The sequence below is a fragment of the Lampetra fluviatilis genome, chromosome 8 (assembly GCF_964198595.1).
Source record: "Lampetra fluviatilis chromosome 8, kcLamFluv1.1, whole genome shotgun sequence".
Classification (NCBI taxonomy): Eukaryota; Metazoa; Chordata; class Hyperoartia; order Petromyzontiformes; family Petromyzontidae; genus Lampetra; species Lampetra fluviatilis.
Genome location: NC_136282.1, coordinates 15,150,565 through 15,174,543, shown reverse-complemented (window position 1 = coordinate 15,174,543; position 23,979 = coordinate 15,150,565). Strand labels below are relative to the sequence as shown.

At 53.0% G+C, this 23,979-nt stretch overlaps 1 protein-coding gene across 1 annotated transcript in view; it reads right to left on the bottom strand.

The window, feature by feature from the left end:
* Window positions 1–20,286, bottom strand: part of SHISAL1 (shisa like 1) — a 109,668-nt gene extending 89,382 nt beyond the window's left edge. The window contains exon 1 of the mRNA XM_078859275.1: window positions 20,267–20,286. The gene's annotated coding sequence lies outside the window, so the exon portion shown is untranslated. The remainder of the gene's footprint in view (window positions 1–20,266) is intronic.
* Between the last annotated feature and the right edge of the window lie 3,693 nt (window positions 20,287–23,979).

Below are 23,979 nucleotides of genomic sequence, written 5' to 3'. Positions count from 1 at the left end.
ATTATTTTCGTTCGCATGAAATTGCACGGAGGAACAGAAAGGGCATCGCGTGGAGCGGGTAACAAATGCAGATTCGAGGCGGCAACAGCGGCGGTGAAGGGACGTGGGCGTGTGCCGGACAACGACATCGCGGGGAGAAGAGAACCCGGAGCTTAGAGCAACCATCGTGCACGAGTCGCGTGGCCTGTGGCATCGCGGGGCCCCGACTGATGGCAACGGCACGGGAATGAACAACATGCGACGGCGGATCGGCAACGACTCGCGATGATGGTCGTCTTTTTCCTACGGCTGATGTTGACCTCTGAAATTTGCGTGAAAGGGGCTTCGTAGGTCATCGGATTCCTCAATGGATGAGTCAAATATTGTGATCCTGATGCAGAGCAACGCCGCTGTAAATGTTCCATTGATGTGGTTAACGAGGCAGATGATTGCGTCAGGAGTAGCGGAGTGGAATAGCATGGCTGTGATGATGCTTGCTCCTGCGTGTTTGTGATGATGTATGTATGTTGGACTTCTTTCGCACCATACGTAGCCAACCGTGCTAATCGGTTGGGGGGGGGGGAATAACAACAAACTAAACACACGCAAAAATGATGATGCATTGTAGAAACAATACGCGTGTTGTCAGAATCGCGCCAATTACGCGAGCGGATATTCAAATACGACGGCATTCGACCTCCTCGCCGATCGGATAAATGCAAAGGTAGAGCAACTCCCGTTATTGCGTCAGCGAGCCCGGACAAGGCGACGTCCCGCTTTAGAGAGATCGGCGCAGCGGAGCACATCGCCAAGACGGCCAGCCCAATTGGCGAATACCAAAACGAAACGAAATGGACACGGAGTGCCTGCCATCAGACGACAAATACCGCTGCCGCCGCTGCTACTTGCTGTTGCTGCTGTTGCTGCTGTTGCTGCTGTTGCTGCTGTTGCTGCTGCTGCTGTTGCTGCTGTTGCTGCTGTTGCTGCTGCTGTTGCTGCTGTTGCTGCTGCTGCTGTTGCTGCTGTTGCTGCTGTTGCTGCTGCTGCTGCTGTTGTTGCTGCTGCTCGTGCCCGGTCTCTCAAGACGTGGACGGACAGCATTTATGTAAAGTTTCTGTCCCTGTCGTTCTCGATCACTCTCACATCACCAGATTGGGCGGTGGAGTCACAGAACGTGCCCAGCCCCCCCCCGCCCAGCCCCCCCCCCACCCCGTGTGTGTGGCCCCGGGCGTCTCTCGTGCGCGCTTCTCACAGAACCCGGCGACCCGAGTTGGATTCCCGCTGACGGTCAACACCCAATGGACGATTGTTTGAGCCGGACTTGGCCTCCCCTAGGTCGACTCAAACTCAAATGAGTACCTCGCGCGTTGTGTAAAATATTGCCACTGGGGAGACAAAGGCGGTCGGAGCGTGGTGGTGACCACCCACCCCCTCGTGTACCGTACCGGCCTTCATAGGTGCTGCTCGCTAACAGCACTTGCCCCAACAGCCTGTTAAAGGCTACACGCGGGGATCTCTGTCTTGCGTCCCACTGCCCCCCCCTCCCCACTCTCTCACACGCACACAGGGTGAGCCACCACTCTTACCCGCCGCTCCACCGATACCAAGCGGCTCTTGTGTGAGCTGCCCGGCTCGGCGCGGGTGTCAACAGGGCCGAGATTTACACAATCCCCGCGCTCCCCGCGAGTCTCGGGGGCACGCAGCGGCCACCACCACGGATCCGCCGGGGAAGAGTCGCCTCGAGTAGCCGCCGCTGCGAATAGCGGCGACGATCAGAGCGAAGTCAAAAAAATCAAAGTGTCACTTCTTGCTCGAGTGGTGGTGGTGATAACTTCTATTGACTGCCTCCGCATCCAACGGTGGAAATTCCACGTTCCTATGGCAGGGATTGGAACTGTCTGTAGGAAAGGGGAACAAACTGCTGCTGCTGACCTCACCGAAAGTGTGACTCATTTGATGGACCTGGAGAGATGATATGACTTGATGTCTTTAGCTCGCAGGAGCGATTTTCAAGTTTTCAGTTTATTTCGTTTCACGAGGTGGGAACGCACGAGGCGAGGATGCGAGTCTCGTTTGCAAGAGTGACTTGAGTCACTCCCGCACCTCCGGTTAGTTAGCACGTTTGGCTACGTACGGTGCGAAAGAAGCCCAACATACATACACACACACATACGGGTCACCGAAATGACAGAAGCAGAGGATCAGACAAAAACAAAGTTGCGCAATGAAGTCAACAGCAATCGGTGCAAAAACCCGAACTGCATCTCGCGAGGAACACGCGCGAGTGATGCTTTCGGTGGGAAAGCGACGGGCGAGAAGTGACTTTAACCTGCGAGAGAAAGAGGGCGAGAGAGAGATGGCGAGAGAGAGAAAGAGGGCGAGAGAGAGATGGCGAGAGGGCGAGAGAGAGGGCGAGAGAGAGAGAGAGGGCGAGAGAGTGGCGACGTGAAGCGTGGGTCTCGCGCCTGGGGACGGCAAAATCGCGCCTCCCGGATGGTCGTCGTCGCCGTTTGTTCATTTATTGTTGTTGTTGTTGTTATTGTTGTCGTGCTTTGGAATGTTGACGCGGCGGAGACCCAAACGGCACCTTGTAGCCGAGCGAGAGGCTGAGCGCTGCGACAAGCGGAGCGGCAAAGTGATGAGCCGTGACGGCCGCGGCGAGTCACCGAACCACGGAAGCCGTCCCTCGTTAGTCGAGGGTCCACTCACGAAGTCAAGGTCGAGACCGCCGACTCATCGAGGCCAAAGCCGACGATGTCACGACACCCCCCCCGCCCCCCCACGTTGCTTTTCGCACCTCTGCTCGAGTCCACTGAGACAAGAGGGAGCCCATTTAGCAGAGATGATTTGTAAAATAATCCGGGCAAAGTGCAAATATCTCGCTTACAGCTTTGAGCAGACCGTTTGGGCAAGTGCCGTTAGCGAGCACCCAGACCCAGGACCGGTTCAGATAATCGCCACTGGTGTTGGTGGCCGTGAACAGGAATCGACATCGGGTCGCCGGGTTCGTAGAGCAGTGCGCTAACCGCTGAGCCACCGCTCCTCACATAAGCACACACACACACCATGTAAACACACACACGCCATGTAAACACGCACACACACACACCATGTAAACACACACAAAGACGAGTACACTATCGCACAAGCACGCCACGAACACACACGTGTGTGTGCGCCGTGCTCTTGATGAGCGCGCGCGGTAACCGTCGCCTTGGGAGAGCTTCGCTCGGTGCGGTGGCTGTGGGAGGGCAATCCCTGCCGCTCGCTCCACCATCGCAGCAGCAGCAGCAGCATCATCGCTTCTCGGCGTGAATTCATTAAACCAACGGGAGCCTCGAAAATTAAAGCGGCGCTCTCAGCGGTGGGAATATCGCCAGAGCGCCACACACCATGTCAACACACACACACACCATGTCAACACACACACACCATGTCAACACACACACACCATGTCAACACACACACACCATGTAAACACACACACACCATGTCCACACACACACACCATGTCAACACACACACCATGTCAACACACACACCATGTCAACACACACACACACCATGTAAACACACACACACACCATGTCAACACACACACACCATGTAAACACACACACCATGTCAACACACACACCATGTCAACACACACACACCATGTCAACACACACACAATGTCAACACACACACACACCATGTCAACACACACACACCATGTAAACACACACACCATGTCAACACACACACACCATGTAAACACACACACCATGTCCACACACACCATGTCAACACACACACACACACCATGTCAACACACACACACACACACCATGTATACACACGCACACACCATATCAACACACACACCATGTCAACATACACACCATGTCAACACACACACCATGTCAACACACACACACCATGTCAACACACACACACCATGTCAACACACACACCATGTCAACACACACACACACACAATGTCAACACACACACCATGTCAACACACCCACCATGTCAACACACACACACACCATGTCAACACACACACACACCATGTCAACACACCCACCATGTCAACACACACACACCATGTCAACACACACACACACACCATGTCAACACACACACACCATGTAAACACACACACACCATGTAAACACTACACCATGTAAACACACACACAGACGAGTACACCCCCTCCCCCCCCATTACACGCTCTCCACATTTCATTCGATTAACATATATACGTTACCGTTGTATCGCCGCCTCCTCTTCACCTAAGGCTGAACGTGATTGCTGCATTCTCTTCTACATCTGGCGCCTGATGGCTGCGGCAGAATGCGGTTCAAGAGTTTGATGCCCAAATGTCGAGGACTACTGCTGGCTACGACGAGAGGGCTTCAGCCGTTCGTGTCGTGTCGCTGTTCCTCCCCCGGCGCTGAAAGAACGAAACCCACAGTGGGTTCATCGTGCGGTCCAATAGCTCGGGTTACATTGACACAATCGCACTACTGTGGCTCTGTCTGTCATGTATCCCCATGCATCTCTGTGGTCTGTATGAGTCTCGATGGGCTTACTCTATGCTCCGCAGTTTGTGTTGCATCGCCACGAACGCGCTCCTGTGGATTTGTATTTGTTTTTCCATTCATGACGGAGATGTGCGCATGCACAGGCCCCGTTGATGTTCTAATGCGGGTTGGTGGTACTGCCCTCATGAGTCCGTCCGTAAAGCGGAGGGAGCGCAGGGCACGATACCTCTCGTGAAGATGATCCGATAGGAACCAATCTGGAGTAGGAATGCGCGTTGGGATCGGAACCTTGCCCTTATGTAAAGCCGGGCAGATTGATCCAAGGATCGACCCAAACTTAGAGGCATAGAGCGGAGCAACAGCGACTCTGGGCGACTCCTGACACCTGGCGATGCTCCCCGTGGGCTGCTGCTGCTGCCTCCACGGCGCTCATTAAACGCCTCCTGCGAGGATAACATCGCCTGCTGGGAAGCGTCACGGAACCCGTGCGCTCGCGTCAATCGCCCTGGCGACACGTGGTTCTGGCGACACGTGGTTCGTGCGTAAACTCGCCCGTCTTTACGTTCGCTTCTCCGCGCCGTTCGCACGATCGACTGAATTACATTATTTTGCTCAGCTGAGCAGTGCGATCGAAGAGGCAGAAAGAGAAGTAAGGTGACCTGCAGTGTGGCCGTTGAGTGGTTGGGTGGATGAGTGTGTGGGTGGGTAAATGCGTGAGCGAATCAGCATTGTTTGACCTGCAGTGTGGTGGGTGGGTGAGTGTGTGGGTGTGTGGGTGGATGAGTGGCTGAGTGTGTTGTTGTGACCTGCAGTGTGGTGGTTGAGTGAGTGGGTGGGTGAGTGAGTGGTTGGATGAGTGAGTGAGTAGGTGAGTGAGTCGGTGTGTGGGTGAGTGTGTTGTTGTGACCTGCAATGTGGTGGTTGAGTGAGTGGGTGGGTGAGTAGGTGAGCGAGTGTGGGTGAGTGGGTGAGTGAGTGGGCGAGTGTGTTGTTGTGACCTGCAATGTGGTGGTTGAGTGAGTGGGTGGGTGAGTAGGTGAGCGAGTGTGGGTGAGTTGGTGAGTGAGTAGGTGAGCGAGTGTGGGTGAGTGGGTGAGTGAGTGGGCGAGTGTGTTGTTGTGACCTGCAGTGCGGCTGTGGATCAGACGACACCGTCAGTGTCTGGTGGACCGAGTCCTCAACGCGGGTGGGGGGATCAATGAGCGGAGTTCACGGGAACGGTCGCCATGGCAGCGGCGAGAGGAGGGTGGGGCGGTGACGTGGCCCAGCGGTAGCGCGATCGTCACTTGGCGCAGAGGTTCGCGGTTCAATTCCGGCAGGCAGCCCTGGGTAATACCGGGCGAGGAGTAACCGCGCAAATACGCGCCGTCTGCTTCACAGTCGACGTTAAAGATCCCCGGGGACGCCATTCGAAAACGAGCAGTGGGCCATCGTTGTCAACGTTTGGCGAATTCGCAAAAAAATTGCCGCAAATTGCTCAATTGGGATCTCACACACACAGCACATCAGCAGCAGCAGCAACAGCAACAGCGGCGGCAACAATCGTCGCCCCTGCTGTGAAACCACCCCGGCGGGGCTGCGTCCGTGAGGCACAGCAACGGTGCCTTCCTGCGCGATGCTCCTGCGCTGCAGGAACGAGATGCGCCGGTCCGAGATGTTCACCAAATTTACATTTATTTTTTGTCGTGGCGATAGGGAGGCCGGAGCTGGTGACAGCGCGAGTAGCTCGCACGAGGAGGCCGCGTCGATGACGGGTCTCGCCCCCCCGGGGGTGTAAATACGGCTTCCTGATCAATGCCCCGTAATTGCTCGTCGGAGCGCGCTCAATCTCCGGGGGCGCGTGGGCTCCCGTCCGGCCGGCGTTCGCCTACCTGGCGCGAGGTGTGGCCGACAACGAGACGTGTACAGGGAGCCCTCGCTTCGTGATGTAGTAGTAGTAGTGGTGGTAGGAGTAGTAGATGCGTTCAAAAAAATAAGGCGCGCAAATAGAAATCGCGTAGCGTGGACCGCGCAGCAACCCAAACCCCCCCCCCCCCATAATGCACCGCACGAGGAGACAGCTGCCGGCCGAGTCGTTTGTTGTCCTTCCACCGCACCTCCGATGAGCAAGGTTGGCTACGTACGGTGCCAAAGAAGTTCAACATACACACACACTACACAATGTTGTCCGACCGCGTAGCCGCATGTAGAGTGCGAATTTTGGGCAGACAGAGGTTAGCTACGCATGCGCGAAATCGCACAAACTAAACCCGCGTAAAGCGAGGGGAACCTGTGAACCTGTACGGAACCGATGGGAGATGGGATATTCTGCCGCGGGATAATGGACCGAGCGCTGGACTTGTCGCTGGTTCGATCCCATCTCGCGGCGCGGCAGTTGAAAGGACGCTGCAGGTTTCTCAAGTCCTCTTAGCCTCTGGGTGCAGTGGGGTAAAGAGTGGGTACTGCCAGAGGTGGGACAAAGTCATTGTTATGCAAGTCCAAGTCGAGTCGCAAGTCATCAAATTCATGACTCGAGTCTGACTCGAGTCCAAGTCACATGACTCGAGTCCACATCTCATAGGTGGGACAAAGTCATTGTTATGCAAGTCCAAGTCGAGTCGCAAGTCATCAAATTCATGACTCGAGTCTGACTCGAGTCCAAGTCACATGACTCGAGTCCACACCTCTGGGTACTGCAACCTCTTCCAAGATGTGTGGCGGCGTGGAGGAGCAGCCCCGAGGTAACCCACTCGAGGGATTCTTTAGAGCTCGCTCTCGTCGCGGTCCTTCCGCTGGCAGTGGCCTGAGCTGGCAATTGCAGTGGTGTGCCTTTAACTTTGAGAGGGAAGCCCGTGGCTTTTGGTTCATAGCCCTTCGTCAGTCGGGCCGCAGACTGACGAAGGGCGAACCGTGTGAGGTTGAAATGACAGCGAGTGAGCAGAAGTCGGGGCGAGTCGATTTCATGTTTTTTTTTGCTTGCGCACGAGGAAGCCATTCTGGCACGAATCTGCCAGTGATAGCACCATCATCGTCATCACATTCAAATACTGAACAGAACATTAGAAAATTCTAAACAGTGTGAAAAATATGGATGTATTAACATACTATCTAAAGTTGTTTAGAAGATGAATAAGAAAACAATAGAAGCAAGTTGTGGCTGTGAGAAGGGCTCTTACCCGAAACGTCGCCCGTTGCATACCGCGGTATTTATTTAAAGGTCACGCAATGTACGATACTGACGACGAGTGGATCATCTGTGATCGCGGGCGTCACGTGGCGCGTGGAGGCGGCGGGGCCCGCGAGGGGCCGAGCACGTGGTCTCTCTCTCTCTCGCCCCGTGCCTGTCGCTTGCAACATCGGCGTGAGGATGTGAAGCGTGCGCGGTACGCGCACAATCAATTAATTAATTGCACTTTAAAGCGGTGTTACTGACGGACGTGTTGAACAACGAAGGGGTTGAACAATTCCATCTGCGCGTCTTTTAAACAGTCGCCTCGATCGATACCGGAACAGCGTCCCGCACAGCAAACGGAGGACCACTGATACCATTTTACGTTCGAAAATAACCACGATTATGTTCACTATTATTTGTAGATTTTTGCATTGTGCGTCCTTGTAACCTATATATGCAAGAAGAGGTCCGTAGTTTTGGTTGCATCGTGGCCACAACCGCACTGCTGTGGCGTGCGTCTTAAAGTTTACATCCGTGAAGGAGATGCGCGCATCGGGCTGTTAGAAGTGTGGACGAGTAACGTCCAGACACGGGAGAATGCGAGGTCACCGTCAGCAGCACGCGGCCTCGGCTCACCGATGCCATCGTTGAACCCTCGCCTCGGGGCGTCCGTCTACCCACGTGCGTTCCTCGTGGCGACCCTGCCCTCTAAGTGCTTTTGAACCATTAATGTGCAATACACATAGCACGTATTTTTTAATGTTTAATCCATTTATGGAATAATTATTTCAGCACCCTTCCCCCCGCATAAAAAATATATATTTTCACCCGCCGCTTACTGTCGATGGATCACGCCTCGGCGCGCTCAGCTCATTTCAATTCTCTCCCTTGAGGCCGCGTCGCTGAATGTCAATTGGGGGAAGAAAAACAACGAAGCCATTAGACGCGCGACACTGGCCCCGTGCCGTTCGCTCGCTCGCTCAGGCAGGCCGTGCCGATAGCCACGCTACCCCCCCCCCCCCACCACCGGCCACGCTCGCTTGACACCGCCGGCGCGACGGGCAGCGCACCGGACCCATCGTGCCCGTTGCACGGCAACCGGCGTTGACCACGCCTTGCGCAAGGCGGGGGGGGGGAGAAAGGGGGCAACGCTCTATCCCCGTACAGATGGAAACTGGTGGCGACTTAGTCCACTCGCTGTGCCGCCTTCTCCTGGCGAGCCAGGGTACGGGCACCTCATCGACGCTCGCGGGTAGGGAGTTTGACAACAAAAATGTGTGTAGGTATGTTGAACTTTTTTCGCACCGTACGTAGCACAACCGCGTTAATCGGAAGTGCGACCCACCAACCCTCGCTGCTGATGCTGCCTCCAGAGTGCTGGATTACAGGCAGCTAAGTGCAGCAGCGTAGCCCTTGTTGTTTCGTGTTGTCGCCGCTGCTGTTGTTAATCATTTAAATGATGGCATGAAATGAAACGGGGACATGCATACGTGGATGGGGAGAGAACAACAAAAACCACGACGACAATTGCCGTGTTCGAGTGAAGAGGGTGGTGGTGCGGGTAAGGGTCGCGGCATTCACGACGACACCGCAGAGAGCCCCGGGGCACTCCCGCGATGTCGTGGGGAGTCGCGGTCAATGGATCAAGGCGTACAAAGAAATTGTTCTGCTGTTGCTGCTGCTGCGATATGTAAGGGGCGAGTAGACGTAGCCGTGGGCTTTCCCGATGATGACGATGCAGGACAGATGTGAGAATGACCATTGCCTGGGCATTGTGAGTGCAGTGAGCGGAAAGGAGCCACGGTTGCCAGCGATGTAGTCGAGTTTTCTTAAAAATATATTTTATCTTGACATTTTATGGATGTACGGACATAAAAGATCACCATTGCGATGATGATGATGATGGGAACGTGTCATAAAAACAATGGTTTAGAAAGAGGTGCGGGGCAAGGAGACAAACTAAACACAAAAAGCAGTTCCAAAGAGATTAGTTTTCAAATTAGGATGATGATTTCAAATTGCTTAGCTCCCAGTGGAGAGCGTTCCAGACGGCCGCCGAAGCGCATCTGCAGCCAATGCGCTCTCACTTGGCCCAACGGCATTTTTTTTTCGCGTCCGGAATTTTCAGGGGCTTGAGATGCCGAGGCACCCGGCGATCGTTCTAAGGGGTGAAGGCGACTCGCGGAGAGAACATTCGGCGTGACGCCACCCGATTTGGCTTTGGTGCCCAAATACCTCGGGGACCCCGTTAAATAATTCAAATTCTCATTTTAAGCCACGTGGGAACTTGACACCGCGCTAACGCTCGCTTGTCGAACGCTTTGCAGCTGCAGCAGTCGCATCAACAGCAGCAGCAGTATCAGCAGTGGTATCAGCAGCAGCAGTAGTATCAGCAGTAGTATCAGCAGTAGCATCAACAGCAACAGTAGTGTCAGTAGCAGTATCATCAGCAGTAGTAGTATCAGCAGCAGTAGTAGTATCAGCAGCAGTAGTAGTATCATCAGCAGTAGTAGTATCAGCAGCATGAGCAGAAGCAGTCGCATCAACAGCAACAGTAGTATCAGCAGTCGCATCATCAGCAGAAGCAGAAGTATCAGCAGTAGTAGTATCAGCAGCAGTAGTATCAGCAGAGCACAGAAGTATCAGCAGCAGTAGTAGTATCAGCAGCAGTAGTAGTATCAGCAGCAGCAGTAGTATCAGCAGCAGTAGTAGTATCATCAGTAGTATCAGCAGCAGTAGCAGTGTCAGCAGCAGCAGTAGTATCATCAGTAGTATCAGCAGCAGTAGCAGTGTCAGCAGCAGCAGTAGTATCATCAGTAGTATCAGCAGCAGTAGCAGTGTCAGCAGCAGCAGTAGTATCATCAGTAGTATCAGCAGCAGTAGTATCAGCAGCAGTAGCAGTGTCAGCAGCAGCAGTAGTATCATCAGTAGTATCAGCAGCAGTAGTATCAGCAGCAGTAGCAGTGTCAGCAGCAGCAGTAGTATCATCAGTAGTATCAGCAGCAGTAGTATCAGCAGCAGTGTCAGCAGCAGCAGTAGTATCATCAGTAGTATCAGCAGCAGTAGTATCAGCAGCAGTAGCAGTGTCAGCAGCAGTAATAGTATCATCAGTAGTATCAGCAGCAGTAGTATCAGCAGCAGTAGCAGTGTCAGCAGCAGCAGTAGTATCATCAGTAGTATCAGCAGCAGTAGTATCAGCAGCAGTGTCAGCAGCAGCAGTAGTATCATCAGTAGTATCAGCAGCAGTAGTATCAGCAGCAGTAGCAGTGTCAGCAGCAGTAATAGTATCATCAGTAGTATCAGCAGCAGTAGTATCAGCAGCAGTAGCAGTGTCAGCAGCAGTAATAGTATCATCAGTAGTATCAGCAGCAGTAGTATCAGCAGCAGTAGCAGTGTCAGCAGCAGTAATAGTATCATCAGTAGTATCAGCATCAGTAGTATCAGCAGCAGTAGCAACATGAACATCGTTGTTGTTTACTTACTCCCTTTACCAACGCAAGGCCCCGGTTACCAGGGGTTACCAGTGGTTACCAGGGGTTACCATGGATTCACCTGGTAACCGACGGTCGCCGTCTGAGTCAAGGGCAGGGCCAGTTTCCATAGCAACCGTGATGTCACCGTATTGTTAGCTCGGCGCGCTGGGTTGCCAGGCAACAGCGATGCTGTGATGCTGATGATGCTGATGAGAGTCCCGGCGATGACGAATTGCAAATTCGGAGCGTTCGGTAATTTATGTGTGAGGCTAAAGAAACAAATGTCTGTACGTGCGTGTGACAGCACACACAACAACAGCACTATCAAAGGGGTGTAATATATATATACAGTATATACAAAGACAAAAAATAGACAAAGGTTCCCCGTTTAGACTAAAACAGACTGTTAGGGCAAGTGCTGTTAGCGAGTACCTATGAAAGTTGGCAAGGCACACGAGGGGGTGAGTGGCGAGCACCACGCCCGGCGCCCTTTGTCTCCCTAGTGACGATGTTTACACACCGCATTTGAGGCTGAGTCGACCTAGGGGAGGCCCATGGCCGGTTCAGAAAATCGTCACGTGGTGTTGGCCGTGAGCGGGAATCGAACCCGGATCGCCGGGTTCATAGCCCAGCGTAGCGCTAACCGATACATTACCGCTCCCCTGATATTGACCGAACACAATTCTAATAACAACCATAATCACCCAGGAATGTCAGTCCTTAACTCTCGTGACGTCACTCCACATCGAGCAGGCCCCCTGATTAATAATCATGAGCAGTTGACGTCACTGAACATGGACACCCCCCCCCCCATTATTACTACCTACTATAATGAGCTAAGAATGTCTGTGTGCAACGCTCGCGACGTCACTCCACGTCGACCAGCCCCCCTCATTAATAATCATGAACAGGTTACGTCCTCCACATGGACCCCCCTCCTCATTGATAATCATGAGTAGGTGACGTCACTCCACATGGAGCACCCTCCCCCCTAATTAATAATCATGAGCAGGCGACGTCACTCCACATCGAACAGCCCCCCTTATTAATAATAATAATAATAAGCGGCTGACGTCACTCCACATGGGGGGGGGGCGAGGCGCCTCCTCCCCCCTCCTCGGCGTCAACTTACAGCCCTCGCTACAAAGGCAGAACCCTCACGTCACGTGATCTCTGGAACGCTGTTGAGACATCGAAGTAAAAAGGACGCCGTGATGAACAAGGGATTATAACCTTAACATGAAATAGGTCTGTGTCACCGCGCCCTTACAAATTGCACACGAATCAATGAATATATCACGTCGCGGTCTGCTTTTCGCTTGCAAGTTTCAGATTTACTGCAATACACCCGTCCTTGGACGGGCAAAAGGCTCGTGCTGAATAATTACAAAGCAAATCCTTCAACAGGGATTATAGGACACACGCAGCAGCATCAATCATCGCCCCCTACTGGCAGTCTCATGCCCCCCCCCCCCCCCCCCGGGGTCTCTCTCTCTCGTCAGTGAGACTCATCCTGGCCCCTTGAGCTCTCGCCACGGTTACAACGCCTCCCCATACTGCGAGCACTTGTCAGGACCCTCCTGTAAAACATGTATTGAGACTCAGTGGGGCTTCGGCGGTAAACAGGCGTCATAATAAGAATACTACGAACGCTGTTGTCGCGTGTGTGTGTATGGGGGGGATGGGGGGGGGTAAATACAGCGCTGGTCACGGTGACCCGGCTACAGACTGCATTCGCTGCCGTGGCTTCTGCGGCTGGGACTGGTGCTGTGGATGATGCTGAAAGGAAGGGACACGGCACGCGATGAGGGCAAGTGGAATCTAACAGCGTCAGCGACAGGAACAACTGTCTCTGGTCACCATCTTCTTGGAAGCTAATCAGGTTTAGACCCTGGATCGTGCTTGGATGGACCACCACCGTGCTTATCGATTGCTGCTGCTGCTCATCCTGTTGCTACTGTGGCTCCTGCTGCTGCTGCTGCTCATGCTGCTGCTGCGGGGTTGTGTTGTTGTCACCAAGTATTTGGCAGTGCGGCAAGAAAGCACGATTGTGTTGTACAGTACACCTAAGCTCCCACGTCTATGCTGCCAGCCTTTGGAAACCCGCGCTGACCAGTGCGGTGAAGTATGGTCAAATTAATCCGCCATGACCGACAGGGCGTGGGGAGGCCTTCATCCAGCAGTGGATTGAGCAAAGGTTAAACCTTATTGTTATCATTCATGAATGATGCTTTTGACCAAATCACTCTAATCTCACCCGATCCCATCATATCTTGGAAGCTAAGCAGATTTTGAGCCTGGTTAGTGCTTGGATGGGTAACCACCACCACCAGCACCACCACCACCAGGGCTTGCCAGGTGTTGTAGGCATGAGGCTGCTGCGAGGTGGTGGCCAGGAGGTGCCAGTCCCGGGTGTCTCCCCTCGTCTACAGCGGCGCGGTGCCGGGTTGGCTCTGGGCTTTCTGGGTCTCCTCCTCACACGTGACGCCAAACTCTCACTCCTTCTCCTTCTGGGGCCGGCCAAACATCCCCCAGGACCCTCTTGAGCATGAGTCTTGAGACTCAAGTGAGGTCAATAATAGCCATCAGAAATGTTATAGCTAAACAAATAATAACAAAAAAAATTGTAATTACAGTATAATATTACTATTATATACAGACTGCATTATTAAAGGGCAGATCTATGCACTGGGCCAGAGCTTATTGTTTGCATTTTCCTCGCAGTTAAAATGCAATTACAGTTTCCGTGACAAGAAAATTAAATGTAAATGGAATGAAATTTGCGAACAGGGAAGAAGTCCCATTAAACCCGCGCCGACTCTGCATTCGGGGACGAGTCTCCCATGATTCTCGATTTCCCGTGATTATCGATCTCCCGTGATGATCGATATCTCAACCTCGTATGACGTTGAACTGTGACGCATCTTCGTGTTTTGCGTTGAGCGTCGTCAAGTCGATGTTGCTTGCAACACCGCTTTCGCAAAACAACAACAAAAATCGACAGCGATTCCAACCAAGGACATCCACGTTGCATGAGAAAAGGTTGCATGAAAAAATCGCCAACAGTTCACCATCGACGTCACGAGGAGCAACAGCAGCGGCCGTGATCTATCCACTGCTGAATGAAGTCCTCCTCCCACGCGCCCGTCGCCATTTATGACGATCATGCGATGCCGCCACGATCTGTATCGCTCCTGACTTTTGGAGATTTTCCCCTGGGAGTCTCTCTGTGGATTCTACGTGGATTGTGTAGATTAATTGATGATTGTTGTGGATTATTTGTGGATTTTCTGTTGATTCTGTACATTATTTTATGATTTTATGTGGAATCCCTGTGGATTTTCTGTCGATTCTATGTGTTTATTGTGGATTCTCTGTGGATTCTGTAGATTATTTGACGCTTTCTGTGGATTCCCTGTGGATTCTCTGTAAATTTTCTGTGGATTGATTGATGATTATTGTGGATCATCTGTGGATTCTGTAGATTAGTTGATGATTGTTGCGGATTCTCTGCAAGTTATCTATAAATTCAGGAGAGTTTTGGTTGATTATATTTAACAACAAACCAAGGTGTGCAGCAATGCATGCACAACAGCTCTCACTCAGCCTTTTCCAGACCACCAGCTCAAAAGAACTGAACGTGACCAGGAACCACCGTTCAATGACAATGTATGTATGTTCAACTTCTTTCACACCGTACGTAGCAACCCATACTAATCGGAGGTGCGATGGAAGGACAACAAACTAAACACAAAAAGTAGCTTTAAAGAAATGAGTTTTCAATGTAGATTATTTAAAAAGTGAGTAGCTCCAGTGGCTTCCTAATATCGGAAGGGAGAGCGTTCCAGACGGCCGCAGAAGCACATCCGAAAGCGTGTGCGATGCAATGACCGTCTACGTTAGACGACTAACCAAAAGCTGCTGCAAGGATGACCGGAGTTCGCGTGATGGTTTCTGTTCCTTCAGGATACGGGAGAGGTTCCACTCTCTGCGTGCGCCCCTCGTCCGTGAGACAGCGGACCGCGATGTGCGCACCAGAGAGCGAGCGCGCCATGGCCGTCACTGCTGCCCGGCGCGTTGGTGATTTTCCAAAAATTCCCCCCGGGGTAAAATATGAACGCTAATTAAAGCTTACACCAATTAACCACGTAATTAGGGGAAGAGGAAATCTCATCTTAAAACCCCAAGAAACAAAGCAAATCTAAATATACACGTTGTCCAAATGCTGTCCTGAAAATATTCGTGGCTATTGTGAGTTGATGTACAGCCCTTTGTCAATCCACTGGTTGGATGAGGGCCTTGCTCGTACAGCCTCGTGGCCACGCGTGTGAGAACCCGGTCCCTACATTGGTCACCTATAACCAGCACTATCCAGGTGCCAGCCCGCTTAGCTTACGCAATCTCACAACATTGGGTGCATTGCCGTTTGATTTCGTCATGGGAAGTGTGTGCATTTTATGATTGGAAAAAATATTCATTAAATGACTGTCGAACATTTAATAATATTCCACTGTTTCCGAAGCGAGACTCCATTGGCACGCGAACCCTCCTTTGCAAGGCAGACCCGGGGTGTGTAATTTGCTGCTCTATCTCAAGGCTGTGCTGCAACTATCCACGTGGCCAGCATTCTGGCGGCAGTAGCGAGCGTTGGTGGGTCACCGTACACGTGTTGTGAAACTCCCTCTCCGTGGGCATCGAGGAGGTGCCAAACCCTCGCTCACCAGGACAAGGCAGTGCAGCAAGTGGACGAATGCCCATCTGTTTCCATCTGTACGGGGATCGAGTGTTGCCCCCTCGCACGCGTGCGTGGGTTTTCTCCGGGTGCTCCGGCTTCCTCCAATGTGTATAATAAACACAACTCATCGTTAATTGGCTGGAAACATCTTAAATGAAGAAAAAAACCCGCTCTAGCAGGACCCTCTTGAAAACGAGTCATACGACTCAGTGTTGGCTCATCCTGGATAGATAAATAAATAACATTCGTGCCTTTGTCTTCTTTAGTCCTGTGCCCAAGGGCATCCCATCCCATCGTGAGCTTTCGTCTTCACGTCGCTCTACGCTCCTTCCCACCCTCAGCATCCTTCCCTTACAGAACATCGTTCATGGATGTTTCACATCTGAGAATTGTGGACAATCCACCAGCGTACCACGACCACCTCCACGACGAGCCGAGTTCGTCCCATGGAGCACCTTTCGCTGCCTCGCTTTCATCTTTAAAATACAAAAAAAATCACTCCCAGAGATGTCCGTGCCGAGAGGGAACATTCTTGTCGCTCGCAATGTCTCTCATTTCAACTTCCCCCCCCCCCCCCCCCCCCTGAGTGTCGTTGCTTCATCGTCAAACGGCGAGACTCGGGCTCATTGCGCATGCAAAGTTAGCCCCCCCCCCCCCGCTGGCAAGGCCCCGGCCTGCATTGGTCTGTGGATCACGTATGGCTGTGCGGCAATGTTCCCCACTTTAATTAGTTTGAGCTGCAAGTTTCCCAAGGTTGTCTGACCTGAATTAGTTGAGACACGAGTGTATGCATGGCTCGCTTCTATGCCTATGTCTGCGGGGGGGAGTGGCGGAGGGGTAAAAAAAATGGGATCCCTGAAAGAATTGTGTTGAAGGGCAAAACGAATTCGTCTGGCACGTTCCGTATTCTACCGGCGCCTGCGTCGACGCGCGTGGATTAATCTCGCACGGAAAGCGGCGCATTTTGCGGGATAACAAAACGGGGTTTGTTTGTAAGAAGATAAAAAAAAAACTCCACCTCCGAATGTAATGGCTACGTTCCGAGACGCTAATACTTTGCGCGAATGCATTCACGGAAGATACATTAACGCACACACAAACCCTGGCAAATAGATGTGTGTGTTTTTTTATACGCCAAATCCATTCCTCTTATGCAGATTCCGCAAGCTCTGGTGAAAAACGACAGCACCAAGTGGAGAGAGAAAGAGAGCGCGAGCGAGCGGGACACAGGTCTTGAATCAGTGGATCAGGTGTCACACCATCAGAGATTGATGATGTTACACAGGCAAGGGTTTTGCCGGAAGGTGCTGGTGGTGGTGGCTGCACTGCTGCTGCCGCTGACCGTAGCTGCTACCTGTGAACCCGCGCTGTGGGGGCAGCAGCGAGGGGGTTGGTGGATCACCGCACCGGTGTTGTTCTCAAACTCCGTGCCCGTGAGTCGCCAGGAGCAGGTGACACAGGGAAAGTGTCAACTCCACCTGTTCCATCCGCCACGGATTAGTTGCCCCTCGGCGCACGCGTGGGTTTTCTCCGTCGCGCTCCGGTTCTCTCCAACGTGCATAACAAACACTCATTACATTGTCCGCAAACATCTTATAAACACAAGCCTGGTGCTGCCCATAGTACCCCCTCGTAGGTTGCGCCGTTCCGGCCTTCATTGGTGCTCGCTAACAGCACTTGCCCAATAGCCTGTGTAGGCTAGACGGGGGAACTTTGTCGTTGTGTGTGTACGTACGTATGTAATCGAGTGTGGGAGTGAGTACATAGCATGCGGAGACTATAAGACGGCTTCGAGTGCGCCACGGTGGCGAGATGTTAACTACCTCGCCTTGTATACAGGAGGTCGTGGGTATGATCCTGACCCTGACGCCCGCTGTATATTTGGAGATTGCATGTCTCTCTCCCCGTGGTCGCGTGGGTTTTTCTCCAGCTCCTCTTCATTTTCCCTCCACATTTATTAACAACATCACGCGTTGTGATGCTGTATTTGGCCGCTTTAAATTTAGAGTAGTTGGTCGCTTTACATTCCACGTGATGATATGCCACATCATTCGAGCTGTAATTTGCGGCCAGGTCGCTCCTGTAAAAAAAAAAAGCTACATAGCTCAGTGAGCATAACTTTATACAAAAACAAGTTTTGATTTTAGTGGACACACAAACCCCGAAGACCATCCGTGACACGGTCACCATATGGCCAGTGCCGGTCTGGTCTCCCTAACGGGGCGGATAAGAGCGCGCTCGACCAGCAGAAGAGAGAGAATGCCGCAGGGGTGTGGACGTGGCGAGGGAGAAACAGCACCAGGCATGGGGACAACCCCCTGGGTGAGAGAAAGATGGAGAAAAAACAACGACAGAGAACATTTGGAGTTTATTTAGCGTTTAAATGCAGTCGCATTTTGAGTTGCTTTGCAACGAAACGACATTCGTGTAGAAGGGTGGAGGGGGTAGGAGGTGGTGGGAAGAGTGGTCAGGGCAGAGAGCCACGGGGAGAGAGGAAGAGAGCGAGAGAGAGAGAGAGCGAGCGATGCTGCGATACAGCCCGAGAGAGATTCAGCAACGGCCAGGGAACGTGTGACCCCGCCGACAACAACAGCAGCGAGACCCAGGGGCAGCCGGGGGGGCAGCACCCACGATCCCCAGGGCGCCCTGGGAAGTGGGCAGCGCCACAGCCGGAAGAGGCAACTGACCCCTGTCCATCGCGATTAGCGTTAAACGATTCCTCCATCGCCGCAGTGGCATCTGGCCACGCGCGGCGGTGGTGCCAAGCGCTCGCCTCCCGCGCGCATCCACGTGGCACTTCGACGCGTCCCTCGCTCTGTTTGTTTCATTTGTCGCCCGGAGGTCGATCTAGAAACTTCCCAACATGGTGGGTGAGGTGGGGTGGGCGATCACTGCCAACCGCCCCCCCCCCCCCACTTGGAGCCGTCACTGCTCTTCCCGTGAGCTTCCCCTCGTTGATTCCTCCACTCCAGTAGCGTGTCGAGTGTGGGGGGCACGGGGTGCCTTGCCCCCCCCCTCCGCCCTGGCGGCCAAAGCGAAGAGTTGGGGCCCCTTGACAACCACCATGAGAGCTGTAGTGGTTGCATTTCGCGAGGACGGAGCGCCCCTACAGCGTTAAATGTTCGAGACCGTGAGCGTAACGAGGACGTGAGTCGGCAAGAGGGACCGCGATATCGAAGAGCCTCGAGGTGTAACCGTGCTAGAGACAAATACAATATTGGGGTCCCATCTGACCAATTGCCACATCCCCTGGGCTGATGTCGTCACCACGCCACTGATATTGTAGTTACTACGCTACTGATAATGTCGTCACTACGCCACTGATAATGTAGTTACTACGCCACAGATAATGTAGTTACTACGCCACTGAGAGTGTAGTTACTACGCCACTAATAATGTAGTTACTACGCCACCGATAATGTCGTCACTACACCACTGCTCCACCCGTGTGGATGACTCACTCGGTCTGTACCAGACGCTGACTGTTTAGTCTCATCCACCACAACCACCACCACTCTGTGTTCACCCACCGCACTGCAGATCACCTCAATCTCAGGCCACCAGTGCAGTCTCTAACCCTTCTGAGTAACATCTCTGATTATGTACTATAAAGACAGGCCAAAGTCCGAAACGTCACCAGGGTTGTTGGTGAATGCGCTGAGTTTTTGTTTTATTCACTCACTCAGCCACCCACTCGCTCACCCACTCACCCGCTCGCTCGCCCGCTCACCCGCTCGCTCGCCCGCTCACCCGCTCGCTCACCCACTCACCACACTGCCTGTAACCCAGCGCTGTGGAGGCAGCAACGAGGGTTGGTGGGTCACTTCGCACACGTGGTTGTTGTGAAACTCCCTCCCCGTTGGGCGTCGTGGAAGTGCCCATACCCTGGCTAGCCAGGAGAAGGCAGCACAGCAAGCTGACTAATCACCACCTGTTTCCATGTGTACGGAGTGTTACCCTCCCACGCAGGGCGCGGCTTATCTCCGGCTACTCCTGTGTGTGTCCCTCGCAACGTGTTGTCTAGTCAACACAACTCGCCACTGATTGGCTGAAAACACAGCTTAAAATGAAAGGCCAACGAAGAAGCAGGGACACTCCTGAAACATTGTCATGATTATTGTTGTGATTATCATCAGCAGCACGCGTAATCACAAAATAACTTGGGAGCACGAGGCCCAGACCCCGCGTGTGTTTGCCGCGGCGCGGTACCCAATCCGTCTCCTCCGTTGCCAGGGAAACGAGCGAGGCTCCCAACTCCCCCGGGGGTTGGCAGCCAACAGAGGCACGCGGCTGCCTTCCATCTTCGCGCGTCCGTCTGTCATCCTAATTTCACATCGCTGCTCCGCAGTGTCTGTGCGCGTGCAATGCGTTGTGTGTAGCCGCGTGCCCATCCGACCTCGGCCATCTCTGGTGGCGATTCGGCGCGGTGTCCTCCATATCCGACTCCCTGGTACGTGTCGTCCCTCGTGTGTCCATCGTTGAACGTTTTACTTCTGACACCAGATGTAGTAAGTATTCAGGAGGCTTGACGACGGGATCGGAGGCACACTTATTTATTAACACCAACTTGTGTACAGTAGCGGGTACACACAGCACTTAAGGGGTTAACGTCCCCTTTACTCAGCTAACAGGGAGACACAACATCTAACCCCGCTAACCTAAGCCCAAGTCCTCCACTACGGAGCTAAGGGAGGCTACCTATCCCAGCCCTGGTCAAGCTGGGATCCCGGCACCCTGAGTCTGGGCTCTCGGGGCCACTCCACCGGCTTGCCCTGGTCGGCCCTGACAAGGACAGCGAGCCAGGGGAGCTCCGGGGCCTATGCTAGCTGGTCTTCAGTCTTCGCTGGTTAAAGCTGATACTCCGACCTCGAGCACTCCGGCTCACCACCTTTTATAGTACTCGGCCCCCGGGAGGGGCCCGTGGGGGATGCATGTGCGGACGTCGGTGTGAGCACCTCCTCTGTGTACGGCCCTAACCACGCCCCTTGTGTTTGTTAGCCATCCGCGCCCATACACAATTACACCTCTACACGTGTACGGAGACGTACGGGCGTGGTGTTGGCCACCCACCCCCTCGTGTGCCGTGCCGGCCTTCATAGGTGCTCGCTAGCAGCACCTGCCTCAACAGTCCGTTGAGGCTGTACGGGGAATTTGTTTCTTTGTGTGGAGACAAAGGCGGCCGGGCGTGGCACTGGCCTTCGTGTGCCGTTCCGGCATTCATATAAGCTCGCTAATAACGGCGCTTGCTGTCTGTAGAAGGCTATACGGGGGATCGTTGTCTTAATTTTTGTACGTGCTTATTTGGGGGGTTTGTGTGAGTGTTCGCGTGTCTTTGTGCACATTGGTGATTGGCCGTGTCTGTGCGTGCGTGTTCTGGAGAGGTAGTGGTGACCACACTGCGCTACGAACCCGGCGACTCTGAGTTCGATTCCCTCTCATGAGCAATATCAGTGACGAATTTTTCACCCAGTCCTCGGCCTCCCCTAGGTCGACTAAACCTGAAATGAGTACCTGGTGGTGGTGTGTAATAATCGGCAGTGGGGAGAGACAAAGGCGGCCAGCCAGGCGTGGTGCTCGCCACACAATCCCGTCGTGCACCATCATTGGATGAATTCGCGCTGGCTAACAGCACTTGCCCCATCAACTTGAAGAGACTCTACGGGGATATTTGTCTTTACGTGTTTGTGGGTGTGTGTGTGTGTGTGAGTGCGCTGACACGTGCTGCCAGCCCGGATCTTTATATTGGTGCTGTCAGGGAGCGCAAGGTATTGAATTGCTGTGGCAAGATGTGAACGCGTTGAGAGTGGGTCTCCAGACGCCAGACACGGCTTTGACACGGACGGAATTCCTCGGGCAGAGAGTGCGGCTTTGCCATCCTCGTTTTTTTCTCTCTCTCTCTGTCTATTCAAACAAAACAATAGCAACAACATCAAAAAAGAAAGACACAGCACACAAGGTTATTGCAATTTTACAACTCGATGGAATTGTTGAGGTTTCCATTATGGCGTGGAATCAAGCGACTGTTATTTTCTATTTTACCAGGTAAAGCCCACTGAGCTATTAGCTTTATTTCCAGGAGCGACCTGGCCACAAATGATAGCTCAACGTAGTGGCTTATCGTGTGGAATTTTATACCAGCCAAAATACCCTAAACGCACGTTGATTCAAAATGTGGAGGGGGGAAAACTGGAGGGCCCGGAGAAAAATCCGCATCACAGTGTCCAGTCAATCCTTCATCGAGTTCCTGGTGCGGTGTTTGCAGTTCAGGACTGGGAAAGACATGGGCTCTCTCCACCACAGTGTCCACACCACTCATCAGTTAGCCCGTCCGTGCGATGACTCATCAGCCAAATTGTTGTGCCCCGAACTTAATCTCTCACTGAATATGTGTCGGCTCTCTTGTAGACGAGAGTCGGCGGTGGGGCACGTGACGCCAGTCGGAGCCACGGCCACAGCGATATGCATACCTCGTGTGGCGTGCCGCGCGTGCAAATTATTGTATTGCGTTGCCGACCCGAACGCACCCAGCCGAAATGAATATCTGCGTGAAACGAGTAATTTATTAATTGATTAAAATGATAGAAATTTGTTTTACGTTTCGCTATGCATATGTAGAAGTCGTGCGTGTGAGAATCGGCAATGTGTATTTGCACGTTTGTCATTATACCTCGGTCACGTGTCCCCTGCAGTCACTCACCAAGTGGCATCCTGAGTCGAGCAGCTCCCACGCCGAACAATGCAGGATCGCTCATCTCCGCTCTGAGCCCGTGGAGAATGAGAAAAAAAAATCCACATTCCTATGGATGGGGCCATTCTGGGAACAACCTTTGCTGACCTTCCGCGAAACTGCAAAGTGGCACTCATTGTCTTCACTGCGGTGGGGTGGGCGGGCGGTGGAGATGATTTGCCGAATTGACCTCGCACTGGGATCCTAGGTCTGACTCGAAGGCAACTGAGGTCATGTCCCTGTACCGTGCGCGTCACGTCCGCGTGATCAGCAAGCAGACCGACTGAACGCATCGCCTGTGGCGAATTTGCCTCATTCGTGGTGATGAAGGCACAGGCCAGAGGCGCAGCCCTGCAATTGCTTGCCCACGTCACTGCCGGTAGAAGGGCCGCCATTAGAGGGAGCCCTAGAGATGGCCGCGTAGAGGAGTTTTGGCCTACTCTTCCAAGCTAGCCGGATATCATGGGAGAGGTGGGAGTGCCCACACTTTACCCAAGGCAAGTGTGCGCACCGTTTGGCACAACCTGCTGGTAGCGTTGCTAGCGGTGGTGTATCGGTCCGCACGCTGCACTACGAACCTGGTGACTCGGGTTCGATTCCCGCTCAGGGTCAACACCAGTGACGATTATCTGAACCGGTCCTGTGCCTCCCCTAGGTCGACTCAGCCTCCCATTAGTACCTGGTGCGGTGTGTAAAAATTGCCACTTGGGAGACAAAGGCGGCCGGGCGTGGTGCTGGCCACTCACCCCATCCTGTGCCATAGGTGCTCGCGAACAGCACTTGCTCCAACAGTCTGATAAGGCTATACGGGGAATCTTTATTTTTATATTTGTCTGTGTGTTTATTTGTGTGTGTGTGTTCGTGTGTTTCTATTCATGTCGCTCTTAAAGGTCAGTCGGCTCAAACCTGGAGCCTGTGTTTCGCTTGGCTAGAGAAACTATGCCAGATTTATGTGGTGTTTCATTTAATTAAATCTTCACGCCTTCCTCTCCTGCCTGGCGTCCCCGCTCGTGTGGGATCCGTTGACTTCCACCTCCTCATGGGCCATCATCTCCACGTCCGCTCCACACTCCTTCAGATCTCCGATTCTCCACTTGCAACCGACTCCTTCCTCCACGGCATCTCCTTCTCCACCCCGGCGCTTCCACGTTCATGTTTGTTTCCCCTGCGGTCTTCTTCTTCGTCTTCTTCTTCTTACGACGTGTCCTACCTGACTCGACCTTATCTCGTCTTGTCTGAAAGATCAACACCACTCTTGCCTTCTTCCTTGAAGGTCATCCGTGTGGCCTTTCCATCCGTACGCTACGATCACACGAAAAAGTGATTAATCACGGGGACCCGATTCCATTGTACACATCATTCACCAATCACAATCACTCACC